Genomic DNA, 24,072 nt, shown 5'->3' with positions numbered 1-24,072 from the left:
TGACATAGATCCTCTCCCGTTGGGGCGCCGGTGCGATCTGCCGGCTGCTGTCGGCCTCGTGGTCGTTGGCGTTGGGAGTGAACTCGCGCTTCGAGGCCATGGCGGTGGAAGCTCGTGCGTGCGTGCGGAGGGGAGTGGGGACTGGAGTGGATAGGGACAGTCCCCCTCCCGGTCCACATTTAATATGACACGCGCCCACCGTGGGCCCTGGGATGCGAGCGGCGGACACGCGAGGACGTCGCGTGCCATCCGCGGCCACGCAAACCCGGCCAATATTGTGTCGGCTATGGGTCGTCTCGGATTTCGTGGCCATCCTCTTTTGAGAAGCGTCGCCGTGTTGAACCGTGTTTTTGTCCGATGCGACCCATCCGGACGCGTGGGCACGGGATGGGTCACCCGTTGGAGATAGCCTAAGTTGAGCAAAATTACTCTGAAATAGACTCACACATACTTACGAATTACAGTATACTAGCGAGTCATTTATCTATCCGTCTATGTCCACCGAAACAAAAACCTTTCAACACGAAAGTCATGCGGAATGGTGAGGTGAACATACTCCTCAAAGAAAATTCAAACGGTTGAGTGTGTGTGACGAATTTGGCAAAATTTACTCAAAGCTTCATACACGAGATTGACGATTTACAACTGACGAAACTCGGAACCGATTGTCGGAATTGATTCATATCATTGATAGCATCTTTTTCATGTACAGCTTATTTTTATTCAGATTATGTTTGTGTTGATTTGAGGAAAGTGCGTGTGGAGTAGTTTAAGGGAGAGTGAGTGGAATCTCTTTCACATAGGAAGCTTGCATCCATCGAGCGAAGAAGGCACCTGCACCGGTAGAGATGGTCGATTCGAGATCCGGAGATGCTTTGAGAAGCGGTGATGCAAGAACGCGGAGGAGCATGCTAGCAAACAAACAGAAAATTACTGCCTGATGCGAGCCGGGTCTCTAAACTACCAAGCAAGCCCGTAACTTTCGTGCGTCCTGTGCGGTAGCTTCCACGATTCCAGGCGTCGTTGGCGATCGAGGACGAGCTCCAAGTGTCAACCAACCGATCGAGCTCTGTTGTCAACAAAGAAAAGTACACTATGTTGGAGAGCAAGGACGACGTCCTAGTCCGCTTGGCTTATCCCTCACGCATCGGATGCCGTTCGTTCGGTTATAACTACTATACTAAACGTGAACCAACTCGATTTTTCTCCTAATTTTGAATTTTTTTTTGGGATTAATGATGGGCTGACACGTATAGTTTTTAGATGGCTTAATTTTTGTAGGGTTCTCTTGTGTGCAGTTTGGGGATGCATAGCGTTTTAGGAAAATTTAGTTACATGTGCTGATGATAGGCGTGTGTGGACGTAGCTGGCACATTGGTTTTGTCAGCTCATCGATTTCTGTATCGCCGGTTCGTTCCTGGCTGGACACCTATAATCTCTCCCGAATCTTCTTCTTTCCTTCCTCTCTCCACTTGTTTATTTCTCCATTGATCTTCTGCAGCTCCTCTTGAGATCATGTGGCTGACCTCCACCGATCTCCTTGCCCGAGCTGCTCTTTTTGAGATCCCATGCCAGCGGTGCAGGCCGGTGGCGGCGACCGCGTGATGGGGAAGCTGCGGGTCGGCGACCTTAGGGGCGGGGCAAGCGCGTGCCGGCGGCGGCGGCGACGACAACGGGGCTGCCGCTGGCCGGTGGCAGCGACCGCGTGATGGGGAAGCCGTCTGCCGGCTGTGGCGACCGGGAGGCTGCCGCGGGCCGATGGAGGCGACCGAGGGATGCTGCAGGCGCGTGCCTGTGACAGAGCTGGGGCGGAGCTGGGACGGCGGCCTTAGGGTGGAGCACGCGTGGGCTGGCGGCGGCCACACCGGGGCGGAGCAGGCAGGGGTCGACACCTTCCCTGGCCGCCTAGCGCGGCAGCACGTCTTCCCAATCCTTTTTTTCTTTTCCATCTTTTTTCCCCTTTTGGTGGCAACAAATTTCACGTTTGGATCGATTTCTGTTCTACATCACATCGCTGCGGTGACCGTTCTTTCGTTTGCTGCATCCGTTACCTTCCCAATTTATTCGTTTTTTTTTGCTTCCCTTTGATTTTCTCTGGTTGATTCGATGTCTTCGCTGCTGCTGCTCCGTGTGGTCACCGTTGTAGCCTGCCGCGGCATCCCAGTCGACGTTGTACTGTCTGCAGCTGGCCGCCGCCGCGCATGGCCCGCTGGTGCAGCCTCAGCGACGGACGCTGCTCGCGCTCGGTGCCGGCGCAGCCTCTACGACCGTCGCCGCCGCTTCTTGCGCTCGGCTTGCTGACCACACACACGGCTCGCCGGCTCAGCCTCCGCTGGCCACGCGCACGGCTTACGGGCGCAGCCTCTGCGACCGCCGCCACCCCTGCTTGCGCTCGGCTCGCTGACCACGCGCACGTGGCTCCGGCGCAGCTTATGCGACAACCGCCGGTGCTCCCGTTCGGCTCGCCGAACCTGGCTCCGCGGCCGCAGCAATCTCGCCACTCTCCCGCAGCTCACTGGCCCTTCCTCCATCGCCTCCATCAGCCTGAGAGGCTGCAGCACAAGGGCGAGGCGGGTGGCGGCGGTGAAGGCGGACTGTCCCGTGAGGAGAAGAGGCAGCGACGGAGGTGCAGTGACGCCCTTTCTCCATTCCCTGCAGTTTTATATTAGCTTATTTCGTGCACTGCTATCCGCTGATAGCAGGAGTGAATTTTCCCTTCCAGATGTATGTTCAACAGGACTTGGTTTACACGTAGCTGTGGTGGTAGGCCGCCGGGGCAGTCGGAAGAGGTCGTTCGGGGGCCTCTGCTTCTCGCCAGTCGGAGGTCGACGCCCCCAGGTTATTGTTGCTGCCCCATTTGGCTTTGCTCCTGCTCCACAGTCGTGGCCAACTCTGCCGCCTTTGCCCTTCCTACTGATCTACAGGTCGATTGCGTCCCTGTAAGATCGTTGTTGTTTCTGCTTTTGCCCTTCCCATTAAATATTCAAATATTCAGGTTCGCTTCCATATAGCTGAACACCGACACAATTTCATGACTGCAAAAAGAAGGTGTCCTCCCAGCTGTTCAAGCCATAGGTTGAAGCCGTTTATTCAGCAAATTTTGCTAGAAATCTACAGCTTCCTGTTTGCAATGCGGCATAAAAATCTACAGCAACACCGCACATTTACTCACTCTTGGAACTCAGATCTTCTTCTTTTAATATCTTCTCTTAATAGCTACCATATACACTGTGGGTTTGAGTTTACAAATTATCTACAAAAGCACATGTGCGGATCAACAAAAAGAAAGCAGACGGCTGGAAAGCTCTTTGGAATATGTACCGTTAGGCCTAGACCAGTGTGAATATCGATGGGCACTGTACAATATAACTCGGCCTCCGCTGTATGACCTGATGTACATAAGTGTCTTAACTTTCAGATTATGTCCATGTTGCCTCTTGCATTGTGCATTTAGATTCATCTTTACTAAAAACACCACCGCTAACAGTGCATAACCCATTAATCTTCTGCTCACCAACTGCATCTAATCTGGACTTAATAAGATTCTCTACAAACATACGCCTACGGGCCTATGGGTGCGGCGTGGGGGCGGCGATGGTGAGGGATTTGAGGCGACGACCATGCCGGCATCGAAGATCTCCAGGCGAAGGTGATGTCACCTGCGTGAGACCGCATACCATCATGGCATGCCCCGGTCCTCCCCTGTCCCTGTGGTCGATGCCACTGCCTATGGCTGTCAGGTCACCGCCAGGGCTTAAGCCGGATCCCACGGTGCCTCCCCCATCCCCGCATTTTCTGCAGAGCTTGGTATGGACCCTCTTCCCCGACTGCAAATTTTTTTAGACATCATAGCAAGTTTGTTAATTTCTATTTTTTCTAATTAGTTGACAAATATTGGGTGTTCCTCATCTAGGAGAGCAATCCTATCTTATTCAGTGGGGAGGCCCATCATGCCCAGTCTTCCGCATCAGCAGTTGTCCACCTCCTTTTGCCCTTGCAGATTGCAGCCAATGACAAGCGGAGAGAGATTGCTACTGGTATTGCAACAATTTTTTCCTTTCCCTCACTCTTCTCTGTTTTTTTTTGCCTGTCATGTTCTATGTAGGACTGGCATATGTGTTTTCCAACTGTTTGTTTTGATGTTGGAGAAGGGACATTTGTTTAGGAAATCTGAATCTCACTCGATGGAAAAGGTCACATAAAAATTGAATAATTGCGCTCTGACCTCTACTTCTCTTGGATTTAGCTGTATCGGAAAGTTTAGTGTGAATTGACAGTAATCTCATAGTTATGTAACAACAATACCTGTACATGAATGCGACTGTTCTGATCTATTATATTGTAGTTACCAAAGTTCTCAGCAACCATAAACAGCTACAGGTGTTACTCATTTGGTCCCAGTTTGTGGTTGCTGAACTATGCTTCTTTTATACTCTGTTGTAGAAATTAGCAATTAAAGTAGGAAAAGGCAGGTAAAAAAACACGAAGCTACTAAAAAGTCAGTTGTAGTGTCCAATCCAATTGCTAAGTTGTAATGGCCAATCAATTATCCTGGAATATTTCAGCCAGAAGTTATTTGAGCTTTCGTTCACATCTTTTTATGAGTTCCAACTCACTGAAAACAAAACTTCTAATGAAAATAAATGTCCAGATAAACCATGCAGGCAGTAATACTTTCCTGCAAATATATTGTTTTATCCTTTTTTAAAATAAATCAGCTCATTGTTCTGTATTTGGATAATTTGGTACATCTATTACATGTGACAGTTAGATTTTCTAGAATTTTTGTCTCCTATAAAATCATGAGCTTATCCATAATAAAAGGGTTATATCATAATACATGGAAAAGAAATTGTCATGTTAAGTCTACTTGAGTTATGTGAAATGTTGTAATATCTAGGAGTTGCACTTTTCGAGAACTTAGGTGGTTAGTTGTTTTGATGCAGAGGGTACATCTCTTATCGTGATAGTAAGTTGACTTGCATTCTCAAGTCATCACTTGGAGGCAATGCAAAGACATCAATCATATGTGCTGCTGTATCTAAAGAGGTGTGCTCATATTTACATTTGCTACATCCCATTAAATCATAGTCTCAATGCCAATATTTCTATACTACTTTTTCATTCCCATGATTCAAACATATAAACATATGCTGGTTGGCTATAGTTTCGACTCTTCGTTGGTTGTTTGGTAGGTTTCATTCAAATTAAGTTTGTATGATTCTTTAATTTTGGAGGCATAGCAGCAACGTATGCACTGTTAACAAGTAGAGCCCTTTGTCGCCCTGACATTTCGGTGCTCAATTGTCAGCTTTCATATTTATATAAACTACTTGGCTTCTTATATCCGATGGTGTTGGGTGTTATAATAAGATTCTTATATTTGGAATATTTATTTTATATTGGAAGTTTGTTCTTACATTGATATAGAAATAGAGTTATATGCTTCTCTAGATATAGAGTTTATGCTGTTATTGTTTAGACTAATTCACATGAGTTGAAGCATGTCTTCTTTAAACTTCTCGTATGGCTTTGCAATATCAGTTGCTTTTTCCTCATGGTGATAAATGATTCCATCTCAGCATTAAGTATGTCTGTCAATCTTCTGCATATGGTCGTGGTGCACGTTCTCATGTGCCCACAGCGCCTCCTTCTTTTCCAGTGTCTGCTGCATCATCTTCTCGTGATGAGGTGTCTATGTTGGAGTTTTATTCTTATTATTTTCATTATCGGCATAAGAACCAAATCCTTACACATGCTGTGGGCGCCTTAGTCAGCAAGTTACTGTGAATGCTTATTCCTGTGAGGAGGCCAATAGGCTACCATATCATTTTTTTTAATCAGCAGGCTCTGCGGTCTGAAACGTAATCAGGGGCATTACTAATGCTGTTGGGGAAGGTAGTTCTACTGGGAAAAATCTGGGTGTTCAATATATACTTCATTCAAGTTCCACTGGTGGTCCTCGGTATATGGTTCAGAATTACCATGATTGTATGGCCACTTGCCGTGCACATGGTGCTCCTGATCTTTTTTTTTTTACTTCTACATGTAATCCCAAGTGGCAAGAGATTACTGATGCTTTGGCTTTTGGAGCCAGGCCAGTCTGCGTCAGATCGCCCTGATATATTGTTACAAGGGTTTTCCATATGAAATATGATGAATTTCTTGCTGATGTAAAGAGGGGTGCTTTATTGATCCTGCCAAAGTGTGCGAGCATTCTTTTCCGTGGGCTAGGTTTCTTGGATCAGATTGTCCAATGTCTACCGTAGGAGCTTTGCTGCTTTATTGGGTTCTCTGATCTATTGTATCTTTTTGTTTCCTCTTTTCTCTCTTGCATAATTTGTGTTTGTTGGAAAATTTTCAGGCCCATATTAATGTAGAGTGGTGTAACAGAATTTTTTGTTGAAGTATTTGTTTAAGTATGTTACCAAGGGTCATGACGTGGTGCGTATACATTTTCAAGCTGCCTCTAATTCTGCGTTTGGTTGATGCTTCTGGATTTGCCTCTTGGCAGAAATGAGATGGAGGAATACATTAAGTGTGGGTTCTTTTCCCCCCTTCTGTTTTTTTCTTTCTTTGAATTTTTTCATGCTTTCATGTTGACTGGGTTAACTGCTATTTTACTCATATGTACTGGTGTTTGTTTCTTTACAGGTACCTTTCGGCATGTGAGGCGTGTTGGCGCATGTTTGCCTACTATTCTGTTGAGCGGCTTATTGTCCACCTACCCTGGCATGAATAGAATTATTTTTCATGAGGATGATCTCCTTGCTTCTTTGGTCGATAATTCGTCTTTTTACATGACTATGTTAACAGAATGGTTTGTGGCCAACCGAGATCATACAGACGCTACGTCCTTGACTTACCTAGACTTTCCTCGCTGGGTTTGGGATGCTTCTAATAGGCTTGGAAGAATATACCATGTTCACCCTGTTACTAGAGAGTTGTTTTTTTTCCTTCGAATGCTGCTATTGGTAGTGGCCAGTGCTACCTATTTCGAAGACCTCCGGCTGTACAACGGTGTTCTATATGGTAATTTAAAAAAAAGCATGTGAGGCTCGGGGTTTGGTTAGTGATGATAATGAATGGTTCAGTCCGTTCGAAGAGGCAATTGTATGGGCCTCTCCGTTTCAGTTGAGGCATTTGTTCAGATGTAGTTGAGGAATTTGTTGATGACTGTTTTGTTGTTCTGTGAGGTTATTAGGGCTAATGAATTGTTCCATCGATATTGGTCCAGCATGTCTGAGGATATATCTTACAGGATTACCACCTCACTTGTGGCTATGTTCTGCCAACCCAGTAATAATCCTAATCCTTCTATAAATTCAATACAAAGCAGAAACAAAAAAAACAAATATGATTTATTTTAAAATATTAGCCTTATTAAAAAAACAAAACAAAAACTAACTCTTTACCTGAACCTAGCGCGGCGTGCCGCCGCGCCAACTATTGCTAGTTATGTTTATCATGGATCCATTAATATAAACCAGTGGCAGCGACTCCGACTCCAGCAAGCAGCAAAAGATCACACCAGTGACGACGTACACGCGCGATGCTTGGACGCAGACGGATCTCCGATCAATAAGAAACTGCGTAAAGGCCCCAGGGCGGTCGTTATGTCAGGTACTCCTAGTACGCACGCACGTAGGACAGTGCACGCACTCTTTCTTTTCTTTTCCTTTCTGTTGTTGCGGGTGAGGTGAGGAGACGTCGTTGGTTCCGGCCGGTGCAGCCCGAGAGCTATCGGGGATGAGAGAGGTTGATCGGCGTGGGCAACGGTGTCGGAAAAATGCTATTGGGAGCATCGGTACACGCTGACATCTGTGTTAAGGGCGGTTCACTACAGGAATGGCGCGTTGCGCCGACGGCCAAATATCGGGATCGTCGGCGTACTGCCCCGCTAGCCCAGCCGCGCGAACCGCCCCTCGGCGTACAGTCCCCCTCGGCACATGACCTGCTATGCCGAGGGTGGCCCTCGGCGTATCTGTGACCCTCGGCATAGGTTGAGGGTGCGCCCCCGGCTCGTCGCCCCGCGGCCCTGCCTCGACGGAACCTTGACGGCGTGAGGCCTATGCCGAGGGCCACCCTCGGCGTAGCTGACGTCAATTTCTCCCGCCCAATACCCCCGCCCTCCCGCCGGAATAACTTCAGCTGTCTGGCCAATGCCGAGGGGCACCGTCGGCATAGCATACATGTTTTTTTTCCTTTTTCCCGCCCAGCTCTCCCGCCCATTCTCTCCCGCCAATATTTCCCGCCGTTTTCTCCCGCTGACGCTCCTGCCAACTTTTCCCGCCATTTCAGCCCCTCGCCTCCCTATATATACCCATGTTTTCGTCTCCAACACAACACCACCACTAACACGGTGACGCTCTTCGTAGACGGGTCGACGGGATCCAGTAGGCCCAACATTTGCTATCGATGTACATATGTCCTAAAACGAAGGGAAAAAGTCCATTGCTAACCCTAAATCTAACCCTAACCCTAACCCTAGGGGTAGATTTGCGGGGTCCCCGCCCCCTAGGGTTTCCCTAGATACAAACCACCGGAGCGTCCGAATCGGTGGAAACTCCTGCTACGGCTCATCCGGGGCCTATTTCATTCCAAACCTATGGTTTCCATGTGCATATGTCCTAAACAAAGCAAAGAAAATAAAAAAATCCATTGCTAAACCCTCGCACGGAAAAAGCTATAGGGGTAGATCTGCAGGGTCCCCGGCCTAGGGTTTCCCAAGATACAAATCACCGGAGCGTCGGAATCGCTTGAAAACTTGCATTTGTCCCTAACATATGTGTACAAGTGTGATGTAAGGTTTGTCTAACCTTGCATGTACCCGGCGTTGACGATTTCCGCATACATGGGCCCGCACTTGGTAAAATCCAGGATATGTATGTGGAAACTCCTGCTACGGCTCATCCGGGGCCTATTTCATTCCAAACCTATGGTTTCCATGTGCATATATCCTAAACAAAGCAAAGAAAATAAAAAAATCCATTGCTAAACCCTCGCACGGAAAAAGCTATAGGGGTAGATCTGCAGGGTCCCCGGCCTAGGGTTTCCCAAGATACAGATCACCGGAGCGTCGGAATCGCTTGAAAACTTGCATTTGTCCCTAACATATGTGTACAAGTGTGATGTAAGGTTTTTCTAACCTTGCATGTACCCGGCATTGACGATTTCCGCATACATGGGCTAGCACTTGGTGAAATGCAGGATCTGTATGTGGAAACTCCCGCCACGGCTCAAACAGAGCCTATTTTATGGTAAAGTATGCCCAACCTATGGTTTCCATGTACATATGTCCTAAACAAACCAAAGCAAGTAAAAAAGTCCATTGGTAAACCCTCACACGGAGAAAGCTATAGGGGTAGATCTGCGGGGTCCCCGCCCTAGGGTTTTTCAAGATACAGACCATCGGATCGTTGGAATCGCTGGAAAACTTGCATATGCCCATAACATATGTGTACAAGTGTGATGTAAGGTTTGGCTAACCTTGGATGTACCCGTTGTTGACGATTTCCGCATACATGGGCTAACACTTGGTAAAATCCAGGATCTGTATGTGGAAACTCCCGCCACGGCTCAAATGGAGCCTATTTTATGGTAAAGTATGCCCAACCTATGGTTTCCATGTACATATGTCCTAAATAAACCAAAACAAGTAAAAAATTACATTGGTAAACTCTCGCACGGAGAAAGCTATAGGGGTAGATCTGGGGGGTCCCCGCCCTAGGGTTTCCCAAGATACAGATCACCGGAGCGTCAGAATTGTTGGAAAACTTGCATCTGCCCCTAACATATATGTACAAGTGTGATGTAAGGTTTGGCTAACCTTGCATGTACCCGGCATTGACGATTTCCGCATACATGGGCTAGCACTTGGTAAAATCCAGGATCTGTATGTGGAAACTCCCGCCACGGCTCAAACAGAGCCTATTTTATGGTAAAGTATGCCCAACCTATGGTTTCCATGTACATATGTCCTAAACAAACCAAAGCAAGTAAAAAAGTCCATTGGTAAACCCTCACACGAAGAAAGCTATAGGGGTAGATCTGCGGGGTCCCCGCCCTAGGGTTTTTCAAGATACAGACCATCGGAGCGTCGGAATCGCTGGAAAACTTGCTTATGCCCATAACATGTGTGTACAAGTGTGATGTAAGGTTTGGCTAACCTTGGATGTACCCGTTGTTGATGATTTCCGCATACATGGGCTAACACTTGGTAAAATCCAGGATCTGTATGTGGAAACTCTCGCCACGGCTCAAATGGAGCCTATTTTATGGTAAAGTATGCCCAACCTATGGTTTCCATGTACATATGTCCTAAATAAACCAAAACAAGTAAAAAATTACATTGGTAAACTCTCGCACGGAGAAAGCTATAGGGGTAGATCTACGGGGTCCCCGCCCTAGGGTTTCCCAAGATACAGATCACCGGAGCGTCAGAATTGTTGGAAAACTTGCATCTGCCCCTAACATATATGTACAAGTGTGACGCGTCATTTTATGTGCTAAATGTTTTCCGTTTCGCGCGTTGGCGGACGGGTGCACGCGCGCGCCCGGTACGGCCATACCGCATGTCCCGGCGGCCCCGTTTTGCGCAGTTGGCAAAGCAAACGGAGCCAAAAAAATCGAGCGGAGCCACGTGGCGTCATTTTATGTGTCCTAGTAACCACTGCAAAAGACGGAACTGGGATACGGCAATTATCTTGGAAAACCCTTCACGAACAGGGCTATCTCGTCCGGAGTTCAATGGCTTTTAGGGGAAATGAGTAGGAAACGGCCCGTTTCACCACATAGTTTGTCAGAACGAGGCCATATTTGGCACGTGCGTGGGCCTTAGGATGGGAAGCAAGGCCCCGGTCGCGGATTTCCAATCCGAACCACGGGCGACGGTTTTTCCATTGTCGGGGTGCCGGAAGGGCTTTTTTTTGTGAAGCAGCTACATGGTGCGGATTTCAGTATCGCGCGGGACCTCCGCGCAGCGGTAGGATACCTCCTACGCACCACCTATCACATGCCATATGCGCGCGGAAGCCATCTGGGAATCCCACCCGCTTCCTGCGGTGCCCCGCCGAATCCGCTGGAAACTGACCGGATTTGAACCGGCGACACTTTCCTTCGCTCAATAAATGGAGGGAAAAATGTTTTTAGGTCTAGGACGCGTCATTTTATGTGCTAAATGTTTTCCGTTTCGCGCGTTGGCGGAAGGTTGCACGAGCGCCGTGCGGCCATACCGCATGTCCGGCGGCCCGTTTTGCGCAGTTGGCAAAGCAAACGGAGCCAAAAAATCGAGCGGAGCCGCGTGGCGTCATTTTATGTGTCCTAGTAACCACTGCAAAAGACGGAACTGGGATACGGCAATTATCTTGGAAAACCCTTCACGAACAGGGCTATCTCGTCCGGAGTTCTATAGCTTTTAGGGGAAATGAGTAGGAAACGGCCCGTTTCACCACATAGTTTGTCGGAACGAGGCCATATTTGGCACGTGCGTGGGCCTTAGGATGGGAAGCAAGGCCCCGGTCGCGGATTTCCAATCCGAACCACGGGCGACGGTTTTTCCATTTTCGGGGTGCCGGAAGGGCTTTTTTTTTTAATCAGCTACATTGTGCGCATTTCAGTATCGCGCGGGACCTCCGCGCAGCGGTAGGATACCTCCTACGCACCACCTATCACATGCCATATGCGCGCGGAAGCCATCTGGGAATCCCACCCGCTTCCTGCGGTGCCCCGCCGAATCCGCTGGAAACTGACCGGATTTGAACTGGGGTGACACTTTCCTTCGCTCAATAAATGGAGGGAAAAATGTTTTTAGGTCTAGGACGCGTCATTTTATGTGCTAAATGTTTTCCGTTTCACGCGTTGGCGGACGGGTGCACGCGCGCGCCCGGTACGGCCATACCGCATGTCCCGGCGGCCCCGTTTTGCGCAGTTGGCAAAGCAAACGGAGCCAAAAAATCGATCGGAGCCGCGTGGCATCATTTTATGTGTCCTAGTAACCACTGCAAAAGACGGAACTGGGATACGGCAATTATCTTGGAAAACCCTTCACAAACAGGGCTATCTCGTTCGGAGTTCTTTAGCTTTTAGGGGAAATGAGTAGGAAACGGCCCGTTTCACCACATAGTTTGTCGGAACGAGGCCATATTTGGCACGTGCGTGGGCCTTAGGATGGGAAGCAAGGCCCCGGTCGCGGATTTCCAATCCGAACCACGGGCGACGGTTTTTCCATTTTCGGGGTGCCGGAAGGGCTTTTTTTTGTGAAGCAGCTACATGGTGCGAATTTCAGTATCGCGCGGGACCTCCGCGCAGCGGTAGGATACCTCCTACGCACCACCTATCACATGCCATATGCGCGCGGAAGCCATCTGGGAATCCCACCCGCTTCCTGCGGTGCCCCGCCGAATCCGCTGGAAACTGAACGGATTTGAACTGGGGCGACACTTTCCTTCGCTCAATAAATGGAGTGAAAAATGTTTTTAGGTCTAGGACGCGTCATTTTATATGCTAAATGTTTTCCGTTTCGCGCGTTGGCGGACGGGTGCATACATGGGCCCGATACGGCCATACCGCATGTCCCGGCGGCCCCGTTTTGCACAGTTGGCAAAGCAAACGGAGCCAAAAAATCGAGCGGAGCCGCGTGGCATCATTTTATGTGTCCTAGTAACCACTGCAAAAGACAGAACTGGGATACGGCAATTATCTTGGAAAACCCTTCACGAACAGGGCTATCTCGTCCGGATTTCTATGGCTTTTAGGGGAAATGAGTAGGAAACGGCCCGTTTCACCACATAGTGTGTCGGAACGAGGCCATATTTGGCACGTGCGTGGGCCTTAGGATGGGAAGCAAGGCCCCGGTCGCGGATTTCCAATCCGAACCACGGGCGACGGTTTTTCCATTTTCGGGGTGCCGGAAGGGCTTTTTTTTGTGAAGCAGCTACATGGTGCGCATTTCAGTATCGCGCGGGACCTCCGCGCAGCGGTAGGATACCTCCTACGCACCACCTATCACATGCCATATGCGCGCGGAAGCCATCTGGGAATCCCACCCGCTTCCTGCGGTGCCCCGCCGAATCCGCTGGAAACTGACCGGATTTGAACTGGGGCGACACTTTCCTTCGCTCAATAAATGGAGGGAAAAATGTTTTTAGGTCTAGGACGCGTCATTTTATGTGCTAAATGTTTTCCGTTTCGCGCGTTGGCGGACGGGTGCATACATGGGCCCGGTACGGCCATACCGCATGTCCCGGCGGCCCCGTTTTGCACAGTTGGCAAAGTAAACGGAGCTAGTGGTGACTTCGTCAATTAGCCCTCGGTGTAGCGAGGGAAACCCTAGCAGCAAACCGATCGATGCGGGCCGAACTCGTCCTCCCAATCTTCATGCACCTCAGCAAACCGACGCCGCAGGCACACGAAGAACGACACGGTAGCTAGCACAGCAGCAATGAGAAATGACGTGGCTAGTGTTAGCACCACTTCCAAGACCTGAGGGTTTACAGTTGGCAAAGAAAAAAAAAGTATGCCGAGGGTGGCCCTCGGCGTAGCTATGTCCCAGCTAAGCCGAGGGTGGCCGTCGGGGTAGATAGGGTTTCTTACCCAAATCGGCCCGCACCGCACCTGAGCCCCGCAAAAAACGCACTCCTTTCTCTCCCCCGCACCCTCCTCACCTGCGCCGCCGCGCCCTCCTCTCCTCACCTGAGCCCCGCGCCGCCGCCCCTCCTCCTCACCCGAGCCCCTCGCCACCGCCCCCTCCTCACCCGAGCCCCTCGCCGCCGCCCCTCCACCTCACCCGAGCCCCTCGCCGCCGGCCCCGCTCCTCCTCTCGCCCCCCTCCTCCCGTCGCCGCCTCCTGCCCGCCGCCGCCTCCTCTGGCCCGGCCCCCTCCTCCCGTCGCCACCTCGTGCCCACTACCGCAGCTGCCTCCTCTGGCCCCGGCCCCTCCTCCCGCCGCCTCCTCTGGCCCCGGCCCCCTCCTCCCGACGCCGCCTCCTGCCAGCCTCCTCTGGCCCCCGGCCCCCTCCTCCCGTCGCCACTTGTCCCGCAGATGGTAAGTGATTTACCTCTTTTTTTTCATTTTTGTTTTGCTTTAGTATTGGTTGAAATAGAAATGTGTATAGTTGAAATAGAAATGTGTAATGTGTAATGTGAATGTGAATAGAAATGACGATCCCGTATTTGTAATGTGTAATGTGAATGTGAAATAGAAATGTGAATGGAAATAGAAATGCAAATGTGAATTTGTTCTAATAACATGGATTTGTAATAGGCTATGCCGTGACCGCCTCGTCGTGAGCACCCCGGCGTGACGATCCCGGATCTTGACGCGCTTCTCGACGGTCGCCGACATCGACACTCGGTTGTTCCACTACTTCCTCTACAGCCGAGGGTGAGCAAAATTTCGAACTTCTTCTCCGCATTTTATTTATGTCACTGAATTCATTTTCCAAGTCAAGTTGCGTAACCTAGGTGTCACTTCCCGTCCTCAAGCGTTACGCGGATAAATATGCATTAGTGGTCGGCATATTTTCAACCGTAACGCTTGCGGCATTTACGGGACAGTCGGCGGATCCGTAGTTGGGTACGTTCTCCATGCTCTGCTCCGGTCCGAGTCAGGATTTCGGCAGCGCCTCACCGTTGTTCACCGGATGCACATCCTCTTGTCTTTTTGGCGAGACGTGTATCGGGAGAGCAGCGGGGAGGTGCTGCCGAAATTTTGACTCGGACCGGGGTAGAGCATGGAGAACGTACTCAATCTACGGATCTGGCGGCTGCTAGGAGCCCACCTAGTAGAGATGTAGGTTGATGCATTCGTTTTGCCTGTTAAAAAAATTAAAATATGATGCATTTTCCTATTTGATATAAATGCTATGCTTGTCGTTTGGCTTCCAATAGAGCAGAGGATGGCTGATAATAGATGGATGTACACCGGCCGTGTTAGTGCGACTAATAAAACAGATGAGTGGATAAGGAAGACTTGGCATTTAGTGAAGGAGTTGGCGCGTGGTACAAAACAGAAGGTTCAGCCACTTTGCCCGTGCAATCGTTGCTTGAAGCATCACCGTCGTGGAAAGGATGACATGTTTAAACACCTTCTGCAATATGGGTATATGCCTCGTTACGTCACGCAGATCGACTTTGATGAGCACGAACGTGACAGAGGTGAGGTGATGCGGCAGCGGCTCAATGGCAATGAGTACGATGGGGTTAGAGACTTTCTAGATGATCTTGTCGATGCCCACATGCCAGAGTCGCCACCTTCACGGGAGGAACCGCCAGAACCGGAGGAACCTCCAAAACTGGAGGAACCAGAGCCAGCCGCGAAGGCCTTCTATGATATGATAGCCGCTGCTAAGACGCCTCTGTACGATGGCGCCGAGATTTCTCAGCTCGATGCCATCTCCCAATGTCTAGCCGACAAGACCCGGTACAACACCACCCGTGACGGCTTCGAAGCAAGTCTGAGAACAACTGGTAACATGTTGCCCAAAGGGCACTGTCTGCCTAAAAGCCTGCACGAGACGAGGCAACTCATGTCGACGCTCAACATGGATTATCAAAGGATAGACTGTTGTGAAAAAGGCTGTGTTCTCTTCTGGAAACAGTTTGCGGAGGACAAGTACTGTCCCATTTGTAAGGCCTCTAGGTATGAAGAGGTAACGGGAAAGGATGGTCAGGTGAGGCAGTCAAAGATCGCAAAGTCGATTCTTCGGTATCTCCCATTCATAAAAAGAATCCAGCGGCTTTACTTGACTGAGGAGACCGCCAAACAGATGACGTGGCACAAGATGGGGACTCGAATAAAGGACAATCAGGGGCGGACGAAGATGGGACATCCATCTGATGGCAATGCATGGAAGAACTTTGATAGAAAATACCCCCATAGGGCAGCAGATGATCGGAATGTCAGAATTGCGATAGCTACAGATGGCTTCAATCCATATGGTATGTCGAATGCCAATTACAGTTGTTGGCCCGTGTTTGTAATTCTGCTCAATCTCCCTCCCGGAGTCCTAATGACGAGGAAGACCATGTTTCTGTCGCTGATCATTCCAGGGCCCCATTACCCGGGGAAGAACTTGAGTGTCTACATGCAGCCGATTGTGGATGATTTGAACCACTCTTGGCACCACGGGACGTTGACGTACGACCGAGCATCGAAGACAAACTTCTGCATGAAAGTTTGGTTGCAGTATACCATGCATGACATGCCCGGGTACGCCCTAACATGCGGATGGTGTACAGCTGGTAAATGGCCATGCCCAGTGTGCAGGCATCGACTTGAGTTCCTTTGGCTAAATAAGGGTCGCAAGTATGTTGCGTTTGACACGAATCGGCAGTACCTCAAACGGAGGCATCCGTTCAGAGAAGACAAAAAGAACTTCAAGAAAGGCAAAGTTGTGCATGAAGTAACAGAGGTGCCAAAGTTCGATGGTATAGCTGTTGATGCCGAGCTACGTGCTCTCGTGCCAGCGGCATCGGAAGCTGGCCATCAATTTGAGGGATATGGTGTAACGCACAACTGGACTCACGAGGCAGCCTTAACGAAGCTCGAGTATTACAAGGACCTCGAACTTCCCCATAACATCGATGTGATGCACACCGTAAAGAATGTCGCGGAGTCCTTATTTCACACGTGCCTAAACATTCCCGGGAAGTCAAAGGATAATGTCAAGGCTAGAGTCGATGTTGAGAAGCTCTGTGATAGGAAGAAATTACACATGCAACGTCCTACTGGCCGTCGAAAGAATTGGTTCAAGCCGCACGCCGACTTCTGCCTTGATTCCATCCAAAAGAAGGAGGCATTCAAGTGGCTAAAATACGTTGTGATGTTCCCTGATGGTTATTGTTCGAATATGAGCAAGGGAGTCAATCTTTCGACGGGAAAAGTCACCGGGCTCAAGAGTCACGACTATCATATATGGATTGAGCGGCTGATGCCGGTGATGCTTCGAGGGTATCTCCCCGAGAAAATATGGCGAGTGCTCGCAGAGTTTAGCCATTTCTTCCGCACGCTCTGTGCTAAGCAGATATGTCCTAAGGTTATTGAGAAGCTGCAAGTTCAAGTGCCAGAGTTGCTATGCAATTTGGAGATGATCTTTCCGCCAGGCTTCTTTACTCCGATGGCACATCTCATTGTGCACCTCGCAAACGAGGCACTCTTGGGTGGCCCAGTGTAGTTTCGGTGGCAGTTTTGTATTGAGAGAGAGTTCAAGTATATCGGAAGATAACTGGAAACAAAGCCAAGATTGAAGCATGCATAGCTGAGGCAACATGCCTTCGGGAGATGGCAGATGCCGCAACAACGTACTATCCTGATGAAGTTCCCACTCTGCATAACCCGGTCTCTCGTTACAATGTCGACGTGCCCATGAATGACCCCAAGCTTCAACTATTCCAATGTCCCGGTGGCAAGGCTGGTAAAGGACAAAAATATAGATTGGAGAGGGAAGAGAAGGATTGCATAATGCTCTATGTGCTTATGAACATGAAGGAAGTGGTGGGGGGGGGACGACGACGATGGCGGTCACGATTTCATTAGGTAACATGGTGTAATGCTTATTGTATCTAGTTTTGATCACCTACACTCAACTCGGTCTAATGCTTATTGTATCCTTTCAGCGAATTCACGGATGAACAGTGGTGGCTTCCGCGCGATCCCACGGGCGCGGAGTTGGACACTCTACTGAAAGAGGGTGCTCCCAAAGTAAAAATAAACTTTGTGTCTTGGTTCATGAAAAAAGTAATGTCTAAGCTGTCCCTCTTACCTACCAATATGTGACTTGTCCCTGTTATTCCACGTAACTAATGCACACAACAAATTTGAACCGTGCTTGTAGGGAGCTGATGCAAACGTTGAGATGACAGATGAGTTGAGATGTGTTTCCCAAGGTTGTAACCGTGATGTCATGAAGTATGAGAAGTATGACGTGAATGGGTTTCGATTCCATACAGAGACACACCAGAAGGGCCGGGCGAATCCAAAAACGATAAATACTGGTGTCTTCACTAAAGGATCCGATACCTTTGATTACTACGGGAGGTTAGAGAATGTATACGAGCTGACCTTCAATCGTACAAACAAACAACTCAATCTCGTTGTGTTCAAGTGTCATTGGTTTGACCCAAGAGGTGGACAGAGAATTACCAAGTCCATTGGGTTAGTTGAAGTTAAGCCTTCCACCACCTATACCGGAGCCGATGTCTATATTGTTGCTCACCAAGCCAAGCAAGTTTATTATTTGCCGTACCCATGCCAGAAAGCGGCCCTCAACGGCTGGGAAGTCGTGTTCCAGGTATCGCCACATGGTAACCTACCGATTCCCTCCGAGGACGATTACAACAACATTGACCCTGTAACATACAAGGGAATCTTCTATGAAGAGGAAGAGGACTTCGGGCACTTTGAGTTAGAATGTGTTCTTGAAGAGGACCTCAGGAACGATGCAGAAACTCGTGGTGAGTCAGTGGTGGATCTAAAGGACATAGATATGCTCGAGAAGTTACAAGTGGAAGATGATAGCGATAATGAGCCTCCACCCGTCTATCAAGATCCAACTTACTACTCAAAAGATAGTGATAGTGATAGTGGCAAGGAGAAACAAAATGAGATTGACGATGAGATTGATGACGGCTGGTGAGGGTCTTTTATGTGTTTATATTTCAACATGCTTCTTATTTGTTTAGTATCTTTATGCTTAGTATTTATATTTTTTCAACATGCTTCTTTATTGTTTAGTATCTTTATGCTTAGTATTTATATATTTTTCAACATGCTTCTTAATTGTTTAGTGTCTTTATGTTTACTATTTATATATTTTTCAACATGCTTCTTAATTGTTTTCTCTTTCTCAATGCAGGTGATTGAACAATATGAGCGGCGGCAAGGAGGACTCGTCGAGCTTGCTTAAGAAGATGCAACAACGCAAGAACAATGTTAGAAGGAGTGAGAGGGCACCGCGTCGCAATCCGCGTTACGAGGACGGCGCGGGAGGAGGAGGAGGAGGACGAGGACGAGGACGAGGACGGGGACGAGGTGGTGGAGCTGGAGGTGGAGGTGGCTTGGGAGGAGGTGGAGGTGGAGGTGGAGGTGGAGGTGGAGGTGGAGGTGGAGGTGGAGGTGGCTTGAGAGGAGCTGGAGGTGGAGGTGGAGGTGGCTGGGGAGGACCGGACTTTGAGCCACCACCCTCGGCTTCAGGCGACGTTGCTTCCGGGTTCTTTTTGGAGGGGACGTCTAGAGAGGAGGCGGAGACGGAGTCTAGAGCCGAGGAGGACTCTAGCCGCGGGTTTGAGACTCCGGAGGAGGATGGGCGGCCGAAGCCACTGTAGATTCGTGGGGAAGCGAGAGTCCCCGACGAGAGGAAGGAGCCTAAGACCCATGAGGCGAAGACCCTTATTATTCCTGCTGGCCCTGAGTAAGTGTACTAATTTGGCAATTTCGATTTTCATGTACTAATGTTTGATTTTCATGTGCTAATGTTTGATTTTCATGTGCAGCAATTGGACATTTCCTCCGGGGGTCAAGGGGCGCCTGCCTAGCAGCATGATTGGAGCTTTGCTTAGGAAGTTCTGGCCGGGCAAGTACTATCCCCTCGGCACTGTCCCAGCTGGCGAGAAGAAGCTAGCCACTACTTGGACGGACTACGAGAGTGCCCCTGGCGTAGGCTTCCCGACGGCTGCTGAGGCCGTGATGAGAAAGTTTTGGGTAAGACATATTTTCTCGAGCTTCGTTCATATTTGATGACCCCAATGTTCTAACTCATGAATCTCACAATTGTTTTTTGCATGATTGAAGTGTTTTTATCGTGTGGCGCCCGAGGTTGAGGAGACGGCCGCGAACAGGACTTTGCGGGCGACTTGTGAGAGGTTGACACCGCAGGTGTGGTACAACCAAAGGATCACATCCGCGGGTCACTTCTGGGCAGAGAGAGGCGAGAGGGTCCATAAGCCGGACATTGTCGGTAAGAATGCTAAGGCCGAGTACGAGATGACGGTGGATGACTACATGTCGGTGAGTAAAATGTCAATGAGATTCTACATTGCTACTAAGTTGCAATTGCATTAGATTGAGTTGAGTATTGCATTTTCAGGTTATCCCCGATTGGGCCGAGCCGCATGCCGAGGCATGGGAGGAGATGGTTAGGACGAGGTGGCTCAAGATGGACGAGGACTTTGCAGCCGTGGCGAGGCGGAACGCGGAGAACCGAGGCGACGGTGGCACACACTGTGGGGGAAACCTCAGCTACGAGCGCTACAAGGGGAAGATGGTATGTATACATTTTATTTTCCTTCAGGTTCAAAGTTGGTACTCACAACATTTCCTTTCACGGTGCAGAGGGCCGCGTTAGGACCCGAGGAGGAGATGTCTGACCTCGAGATATACAACAAGGTGCGGCTTAAGAAGCCCGATCTCTCGCAGCCTCAGCCCTCGCTCCCTGAGTACTTCGGCACCTACGCCGAGGACGTCGAGAACTACTGCGAGATGGTGAGGCATCGTCACCCGGAGGTGGATGACCCCATGAGCGCGGAGGTCGACGAGGAGTCGTTGGTCCTGTCGTCCGGAGGGTTGCCGCATGGCCGTCTCGCCATGCTGAACAAGGCCGTCAAGCATACCCTCACCACGACCTTCACGCGTCTCAAGGCGGGCCTCACCAAGGACAGCCCCCCTCTCCCGTGTTAGAAATAATCTTGCCTACTCCTCGTACTTTTTCTGGTTTTGACTCCCTGCAGATTCGCGGCTTGTCGACTCAACTCCAACGCATGATCCGGACTACCAGCCCACACGGTCGCATCTACGCGTGCAACATGCAAGATTGGACGCACCATCAATCTTCACGTCGTTACTAATTTAACTGGTCACTGTCCCACTACACGCCAAGCTTGACCTTCTCACCGAGACACGCAGATGGCCACCTCGCCACCTTGTCTTCGCTCACGTCGATCCTTGCTCCCAGGCAACTCCTCGAACGTGACGCGCTTCAACTGCAACGGATCCTCACAGAAACAAGCACTTGGACACAACGACGACTCACAGACTCGACGCCGACTCGACGTGCAGACGTGCACACACTTGACTCTTTGACTCATCTAACTCCTCCAAAGACGACCTTGACAAAACTTCTGGATGACGATCTTGATGAGACTCCCGTACCGCACCTCGGCACCACCTCTCCCATCAACGATCATCCACCTCCGCCTCGCCGACAACAACACCCCGCCGTCCCTTCCGTGTCGCTCCGCTGAGCAACGATCGCCCGCCGCCATAATGACGACAGCTTGGTCACCGTCTCCACCCGGCCGCTCCGCCGAGCGATGGTCACCCGCCCCGAGGCGCTAGTAGGGTCGCCTCCCCGGGGCAAGCACAACTTCAGATCTTCGACCTCGCTCTGATACCAATTGTTGGGAATCGCCCACGGAACAATCACATGAAACTACACAAACACACGAACAAGAAAGTCTTATCGCCAAGGGCACGTGTCGTGCCCGTTCTTTTTCTTTATTTTCTCAATATCTCGGTACAACTTCTTACACGTCCTGCCCATGCTTTTATACACGTCCAGGGACAGACCCACCGACCTAAACACCTTGGTCCTAATTCTACTCGATTTGGACTTCCTAAACCTACATGAACTCAATACCACGAGCACACAGCAGGTGCCTTTTGACTTACCATATGCAGCCTGAACTAGAACTAAACTAATCTACGGAGATGACAAGTTCAAGTCCTAAACAGACTCGGCTTGCATCTACGTAGAGCACTTACCAAACTCAGCTAGACCTACTAGTACCAGGACACATATATTGTCCTAGACGAACTCGACTAACACGATATACTATCAGGAAATTAACCCAAACTTAACTAGTTTAGATTATTTCCAACATCCCGCCTCGTCGCCAGCCTCGGCGACCCGCATACGACGTAAGTTACCCTCATTTCCATCCTCTTTCCGACTTTCATTCATACATGGCTAAGTGCTAACGAGATATGAATTTCTGAAATTGTAGCCTGACTTCGAGGCGGCCTACATGGCCGCTTATGAAGAATATCAGGTGGCCTATAACCGGCAGCAGAAGGAGTTCCAGGAGTACATGACATATATACATGTAAGTTCCAACCTTTCTTTTCGCAAATGATGACAAGTCCCCTAGTTTGATGCTTCATTTCTGTAAAGACTGACATGTAAACTATCTTGCAGACGTCGATGATGGCAAGGAAACTGGACAGACAGTGGAGTTAGGGCCGTGGCCTCCCTTGCCGGGGCCGGCGCCACTCATGCCATCGAAGGAAAGTTTCGCTGCGACATACTATGGGAGAACAACGGTAAGTTCTTCGCCAAAACGAATACTACGACTTTCCTTTGCCTCGCAAGTAGCTAACATCTTGAGAACATGTGTGTAGGGAACGAGATGTTCCGGAAACCAGGGTGGTGGGAGGGAGATGACACCGGTTCATCATGGTGGTCCTTCTCCCGGTGCTTCTCCCGGTACTTCTCCCGGTACTTCTCTTGGTGGTTCTTCCGCAACTTCTACTGGAAGGCATCCGACCGGGCCGGTGTTTAGCGGCGACGAGCTCCTCTAGTTGTCCCATGTATCTTATGCACACTATGGCACTATGTATGCAACCTATGGCACTATGACACTATGTATGCAATGTTATGAGAGATTTGTACCTATTTGCATTTCATGCACTTCATGTTATGTATATTTGCACTTCATGTGAGGCTCCTGTGAAGTTCCTGTGAAATATTTGTGAATTTATGTGTTATTTAACTGTGCAAACCTGGGAATAGCCGAAACAGCAAAAATCCGGAAAAATTGCACTGCTACGCCGACGGCTATCCCCTCGGCATAGGCTCGACCAGGACCAAATGGTCATCGTACGCCGACGGCCAACCCCTCGGTGTAGCCAGAGCCAGAGGCGCCCAGGCTGCGCCACGTCGCATTGTACGCCGACGGCCCCCCCTCGGCGTAGCCGGCGACAGAGCTGCCGAGGCTGCGCCACGTCGCAGCGTACGCCGACGGCATCCCCCTCGGCATAGCGGGCGCCAGAGCTGCCCAGGCTGCGCCACGTCGCAACGTACGCCGACGGCAACCCCCTCGGCGTAGCTATAACGGCCGTCAGCTTGACTGTGCCCGTTAACGTGCTACACCGAGGGCTCGTACGCCGACGGGTGGGCCAGCCGTCGGCCCACTCCGTCTACGCCGACGGTCGACGATACGCCGAGGGCCACGTTGGCAGCGCCGAGGCCTACCTTCCCCGAGGAGCTACACCGAGGGCCACCGTCGGTCGACGATACGCCAAGGGCTAGGCGGTGCTACGCCGAGGGCCGGCGGCCGTCGGCATCTGGGCAGATTCCTGTAGTGGTTGCTCGATCTCAGTGGCGTCCCGAATAGGGATTTTTGTTTGAAAAAACTTTGCAAATATAAATCTAAATAGAGAAGGTGCAATTTTATTCAAAATTTTAGGTATCTTGCAAATTTTTAAGAAATTTTATGAGGAGCCTAAATAAACCTTAGATACACTGGCGCGAGTCGAAGACGTCATCGTCGTCGCCTTCGTCTGAGTCGTCCTCGTCGAAGGACAAGAGACCACTGGACGTACTCCTCCCTAGCGTCTCGGTCGACTTCATTTGGCCATGTATAGTACAAGGTGCTTAGAGACGTCTTTAGAGAGTTAAACCAGAATTTAAAATAATCATCGGTGCTTACTTATATACTAGATTATGCCTAACTAAGCCCCTCTCTTGTGCTCGTTCTTATCCTAGTAGTTTCGTTTTTATTGGCTAAGTTGTATGCGCCGCATGTATCGTATTACTAGCTACCTTCAGAGCTTTATTAATTTAAAGTCAGGCAATTCTTTGTCTTTTATCTAAAAATATAAGCACCTCTCTTGCACAAGTAAGCACTGGTGCTCAAAAACTGTTTGATTTATTTTTCTAAGCACTCATCTAAATGCCAGGGCACGGCCTATGCTGGCAGATTATTGGAGAAGCTGGGAAGCCTCTAATTCGGCCTATTTTGTTGGAGATGCATGGCCGCCCGTGTGGCTGAATATCGGCGTCTGCTGATGCGTGCCGT

General features: G+C 49.8%; 2 long non-coding RNA genes across 2 annotated transcripts; both read left to right on the top strand.

The window, feature by feature from the left end:
• The first annotated feature begins 1,413 nt into the window (after positions 1-1,413).
• On the top strand, positions 1,414-7,228 carry LOC127316543 (uncharacterized). The gene is made up of 4 exons (XR_007860474.2): positions 1,414-3,807; positions 3,914-4,037; positions 4,947-6,540; positions 6,655-7,228. It is a non-coding gene; the product is annotated as an uncharacterized lncRNA (long non-coding RNA).
• Positions 7,229-19,307: 12,079 nt separating this feature from the next.
• LOC139834945 (uncharacterized) lies at positions 19,308-19,880 on the top strand. Its single transcript, XR_011750633.1, has 3 exons — positions 19,308-19,409; positions 19,492-19,699; positions 19,790-19,880. It is a non-coding gene; the product is annotated as an uncharacterized lncRNA (long non-coding RNA).
• Positions 19,881-24,072: the final 4,192 nt, after the last annotated feature.

The sequence above is a fragment of the Lolium perenne genome, chromosome 1, assembly GCF_019359855.2.
Source record: "Lolium perenne isolate Kyuss_39 chromosome 1, Kyuss_2.0, whole genome shotgun sequence".
NCBI classification, from domain to species: domain Eukaryota; kingdom Viridiplantae; phylum Streptophyta; class Magnoliopsida; order Poales; family Poaceae; genus Lolium; species Lolium perenne.
The sequence above is the reverse complement of the archived record's forward strand: the minus strand, read 5'-3'. Positions and strand labels throughout refer to the sequence as shown.